The sequence below is a fragment of the Panicum virgatum genome, chromosome 3N (assembly GCF_016808335.1).
Source record: "Panicum virgatum strain AP13 chromosome 3N, P.virgatum_v5, whole genome shotgun sequence".
Classification (NCBI taxonomy): Eukaryota; Viridiplantae; Streptophyta; class Magnoliopsida; order Poales; family Poaceae; genus Panicum; species Panicum virgatum.
In genome coordinates this window covers 17,940,055-17,946,054 of record NC_053147.1, presented here as the reverse complement: position 1 = coordinate 17,946,054, position 6,000 = coordinate 17,940,055, and positions in this window count along the sequence as shown.

Here is a 6,000-nt window from a genome sequence, read left to right as displayed (position 1 = left end):
GCGTTGGCCATTATGGACCACGCCGACGCAGCCGCGGAGGAGTTCGCCACAGTCCTCGCCGGAAGCTCGAAGCTGACATCCTTCCCATAGCCGAATTCGACGCCGCTGAAGACCCGCAAGGGGGGGATGGTAGCCTGTAGGAAGTCTGGGCCTCGAAGCCCATGTAATAGATTAGTGTTCGTTGTAATTACACTTTGTAATCGTGTCTATGAATATAAGAAATTTGTTTTTGTTAAATCGACTGTGTGGCCCATCGAGGCCTTGTGCGTTCGAGCCCGCGTTTTCTTTACTCCACTTCCGTGTTCTCGTACGTGACTTAGATAAATTTCTATGAGGAATTTCGCGTTCATAAGCAACGTAGGTGTTGGGTGGTGAGGGGTGTGCCGTATCCCGGAGGCGTAGGCGGCCCCACGACTCAGCCGACCCCCGTACCGTAGTTGCTTACGCCTCGCGTCCGTTTTTTCCAAGTGTACGAGAAGCTTAGAGGCGAGACGGAAGTTTTTCGAAAAAAACATTGGCGATTTTTGGGGACGTTTGGGGGTTCCCCCCGTAATAGCCCCCGAGGGAGGCTTGGCTTTGCCGAGGGCAAAGCCAGGCGTACCTCAGTGTTCGTGCGCATCCGAGCCTTCAAGGGTCCGGAAGGTTCCCAAAAATAAACAAGTAAAGCGTACTTCTTTATTATTTCGGGAAATCGAGAATGCGAGTACAAATGATGTACAAATAGCTTGGAATTCTAAGGTTAGAAGCGACGTAGCTGTTTTATGTTCCAAGCGTTGGTGAGGACTTCGCCATTTTCATTCGGCAGCTTGTACATGACGGGTTTGAGCACCTCGGCGATTATGTACGGTCCTTCCCATGGCAGGAGAGCTTGTGGCGGCCCCCTGTTGTCCTGTCGAAGCCTCAGTACCAAGTCCCCTTTGTCGAGGTCTCGGCGCTGGACTCTCTGCGCCTGATACCTTCGTAAAGACTGCTGGTAGCGCGCAGAGTCTAGGAGCGCTACGTCTCGAGCCTTGTCCATTTGATCCAGCGAGTCCTCGCGGGCTCGCTGGTTTTGATGCTCTTGGTATGCCTTGAGCCTTGGCGACCCATACTCCAAGTCCGTGGGGAGTATGGCCTCGGCGCCATCGACGAGGAAGAACGGGGTAAAGCCCGTGGCTCTGCTTGGGGTCGTCCTCAGACTCCAAATGACCGAGGGTAGCTCCGTGAGCCACCTCCGGCCAAATCTGTTCAACTTGTTGAAGATTCTTGGCTTCAGTCCCTGGAGGATCATGCCATTGGCACGCTCCACTTGCCCGTTCGTCTGTGGGTGTGCCACAGCCGACCAGTCCACGCGTATGTGAAAACTGTCACAGAACGCCAAGAACTTCTTGCTTGTGAACTTGGTGCCGTTGTCGGTGATGATCGAGTTCGGGACCCCAAACCTTAAGACGATGTCGGTGAAGAATAGAACCGCTTGCTCGGATTTGATCTTGCCGATGGGTCGAGCCTTGATCCACTTGGAGAATTTGTCGACTGCCACCAGCAAGTGGGTGAAGCCCCGGGGCGCCTTCTACAGCGGACCGACGAGGTCCAGTCCCCACACGGCAAACGACCATGTGATGGGGATGGTCTGCAGAGCATGGGCCAGGAGATGTGTTTTTCGAGCGTAGAACTGGCAACCTTCGCAGGTCCGCACGACGTCGGTGGCGTCGGCGACCGCGGTGGGCCAGTAAAAGCCCTGCCGAAACGCGTTACCCACGAGGGTTCGCGGCGCGGCGTGATGACCGCAGGTGCCAGCGTGGATATCGCGGATCAGCTCCTTGCCCTCGGGGATAGGGATGCATCGCTGCAAGACGCCCGAAGGACTGCGTTTGTATAGCTCGTTGTCGATTAGGATGAAGGACTTGGCCCGCCTAGCGAGGCACCGCGCCTGAGCGCGGTTCGAGGGTAGGACCTCTCGAATCATCCAGTCAAGATACTGGACGCGCCAATCTTGCGAAGTGGGAGCCTCGTCGATTTCCATTGCTTCGGCCTCATCCATAGAGGAGGTCTCAAAGTCAATGTCCATGGGCCCGACCTCGTCCGCCGGGGGGTTCCCACCGGAGGGCCCGGTGGACGAGGGGCCTGGCTTCGTCGGATCCTTGAATTCGACTGAGGGCTTGGTGATGTCACGATCGAAGATGTTCGGGGGGACGGTGGTCCGCCCTGACGCAATCTTGCTAGTTCGTCGGCATCCTCATTGTACTTGCGTGGGACATGATTGAGTTCTAGGCCATCGAACTTGTCTTCGAGGCGGCGCACTGCATTGCAGTATGCCTCCATCTTTGGGTCGTGGCAGCTAGACTCCTTCATTACTTGGTCGATGACTAGTTGAGAGTCACCGCGCACGTCGAGGCGTTTGACGCTGAGCTCGATGGCGATGCGGAGACCACTGAGGAGGGTCTCGTACTCCGCCATATTGTTAGACGCAGGGAAGTGCAAGCGTATCACGTACCGCATGTGTTCTCCGAGGGGTGAGATGAAGAGGAGGCCGGCACCGGCGCCGGTTTTCATCACCGACCCGTCGAAGTACATAGTCCAGCATTTGGCCTAGATTTGCGGTGGGGGTAGCTGAGTGTCCGTCCACTCAGCCACGAAGTCAGCCAAAATTTGGGACTTGATCGCTTTGCGGGGGGCGTAGGTGAGAGTTTCTCCCATCAGCTCCACAGACCATTTGGTAATTCTACCCTCAGCTTCCCGGTTGCGGACTATCTCTCCCAAAGGGAAAGACGAGGCCACGGTGACGGGATGGGCCTCAAAGTAGTGGCACAGCTTGCGTTGACCCAAAACCACTGCGTAGAGCAGCTTCTGAATCTGCGGATAGTGTGTCTTAATTTCAGACAACACCTCGTTGATGTAGTACACCGACCGTTGGACGGACAGGGCATGGCCCTCCTCTTGTCTTTCGACAACGACCACCGCGCTGACCACTTGGGTGGTCGCAGATATGTACAGAAAGAGGAGCTCGCCGTTCGTGGGTGGTGTGAGAATGGGGGTGTGAGTGAGCGATGCCTTCAGCCTGTTGAGGGCTTCTTGGGCTTCGGGGGTCCACGTGAAGCGCTCGGTTTTCCTCAAGAGTCGATACAGGGGTAAGCCTTTCTTTCCGAGACGCAAGATTAACCGGCTAAGGGACGCTAGGCATCCCATGACCCTCTGTACCCCCTTTAGGTCTCAGATCGATCCCATCTGAGTGACGGCCGAGACTTTGTCAGGGTTGGGTTCGATGCCCCGCTGGGAGACAATGAAGCCCAAGAGCATGCCTCGAGGCACCCCGAACACGCACTTCTCGAGGTTGAGTTTTACCCCTTTGGCCCGTAGGTAATCGAATGCGTTCTTGAGATCGGCAACCAGGTAGTCCGCCTTCCTGGATTTTACAATGATATCATCGACATATGCCTCTATATTCCGCCCGAGATGGTCTCCGAAAACGTGGAGCATACACCGCTGATATGTAGCTCCAGCGTTTCTGAGGCCAAAGGGCATCGTGGTGTAGCAGTACATGCCGAAAGGTGTGATAAAAGAAGTCGCGAGCTAGTCGGACTCTTTCATCTCCTTGATGAACCCGACCGCCGGAAGTTTCTGAAACTCCTCGCCAATCACCCGGCGCTTGAGCTCGTCGAAGCGTCGCAGGCGCTGCTTCACCGGTTTGGAGTTGGGTCGGATATCAAGGGAGTGGTCGGCGACCTCCCTCGGTATGCCAGGCATGTCCTAGGGGCTCCACGCGAAAATGTCTGCGTTGGCGCGGAGAAAGTCGACGAGCATCACTTCCTATTTGCTGTCGAGGGTGGCGCTGATTTGCAACGCCTTGTCATCAGGGTGGCTCGGGTCGAGGGGCACCTTCTTGATACCCTCGGCGGGTTTGAAGCTCCAGGCGTGTCATTGCGTGGAGTCCAAGGCCTCACTTGCCATTTTATCGAGGGTGGCTGCGACGGCCTCGTCCTCCGCTTGAGCCTCCGCGTGCTCAACGTACTCGACGTGGCACTCGTAGGCATGCTCGAACGAAGAGCCGACGGTGATGACGCCCTTCGGACCCGGCATCTTCAGCTTGAGGTAGGTGTAGTTGGGGATGGCCATGAACTTGGCGTAGCAGGGACGACCAAGAATGGCATGATAGGATCCCCGAAACCCCACCACCTCAAAGGTGAGTACTTCCTTGCGGAAGTTAGCTGTCGTGCCGAAGCAGACAGGCAGATCGATCTGGCCGAGGGGTTGGACGCGCTTCCCCAGCGCAACGCCATGAAATGACGACTTGCTGGGACGAATCTTGTTCAGTCCAATCCCCATGAGCTCCAAGGTGTGGGCGTACATGATGTTTAGGCTGCTGCCTCCGTCCATGAGCACCTTGGAGAAGAGGGTGTTGCCGATGATGGGGTCGACAACGAGCGGATACCGTCCCGGGTGCGAGACGTAGTCGGGGTGGTCCTCGCGGCCAAAGGAAATGGTATCCTTCGACCAATTGAGGTAGGATGGCATGGCCTTGGTGACGGAGAAGACTTCCCGGCGCTCACGCTTGCGCTGCCGGGAGGTCATGTTCGTCGTTGGTCCTCCAAAGATGAAAAAAGGCGTTCGGGGGGAACTCGTCATCTCCACCTTTGTCGCCAGCATCCTTTTTCCTATCCTCGTCGCGATGCGCGGCACGGTTGTAGTATTTCTTGAGCATTTCGCACTGCTCGAGGGTGTGGTTGATCGAGCCCTTGTGGTAAGGACACGGCTTCTTAAGCATGTCGTCGAACAGGCCACCACCGCCTCGAGGGGGGCCTCGAGGTCCTTTGCGGTCGGGGGCGGCAGTGAAGGCCTCCTCGGAGTCCTCTGCCTGCCCCGATCCGTGCTGGTTCGGTGGGACCGGCTTCTTTCCCTTCCTCCCCCGCTTCTGTTTCTTGGCGGGGGCGTTGGGCTTGACGTTGCTGCCCTCCGCGGGCGCATCGTCCTTGCGCTTGTTCGGCTTATCGTCGAAAATGGCACCAACAGCCTCCTCGCCGGTGGCATAGTTGGTGGTGGCATCGAACAACTCATTGGTGTTCGCGGGTCGGCTTCTCGCGAGCTCATGCACCAGGTTCCTGCACGTCGTACCCTCGAGGAAAGCGTTGATTACCTCGACGTGGGTGACGCTGGAGAGCTCGGTGCATTGCTTGGAGAAGCGCTGCACATAGTCGTGCAGGGACTCGTTGGGCTTCTGACGACACCCTTTGAGGTCCCAGGAGTTCCCAGGGGCGCACGTATGTGCCCTGGAAGTTGCCCACGAAGATCTGGACCAAGTCGGCCTAGTTGTGGATCTGGTCCGCGGGCAAGTGCTCGAGCCACGTTCGTGTGGCATCAGCAAGATGAAGGGGAAGGTTGCGGATGATAACCGCGTCTTCCGTCGCACCGCCTAGCTGGCACGCTAGACGGTAGTCGCTGAGCCAGACTGCAGGATTGGTCTCGCCCGAGTACTTGACGAGGGTAGTGGGCTGTCGAAAGCGCGGGGGAAAAGAAGCGGTACGAATCTCCCGGCTGAACACCCGGGTGCCCGGAGGCTCCGGTGACTCGCCCCTGTCATGCTCGGGGTCGAAACATCCACCCCGTCGAGGGGTGTATTTCCTGCCGCCGACGATGTAGCGAGCGTCGCCCTACATCGTCGACGTGCCCGCGCGTGTCATGGAGTCGATCCTTTACGGGAGTCTTTCTGATGCGGTCGTGCACCGAGGGTGCCTTCGCACCGGGCGCTACGGCTGCCTTTCCCTTCCCTGCTGGTGGAGTGTGCACAGAAGCCTCGTGGTCCTGGTGTGCAGTTCCTCCGGCAGGCTTCGGTATGGTCGAGCGCATGCGAGACGCAGAGCTCTCGGCCTGCTGCACAGTGGCTTGCTCGATGAGCACCTGTGCCTCGCGGCGCAAGTTGCGGCCCGAAGGCGTCGATGGCTCGGGCATGGCTTGGAGTAGGTAGGCCGCGGCGACGAGTTTTGTCGACGTTGTCGTCGGCCAGGATGCGCTCCCAGGCAACGCGCG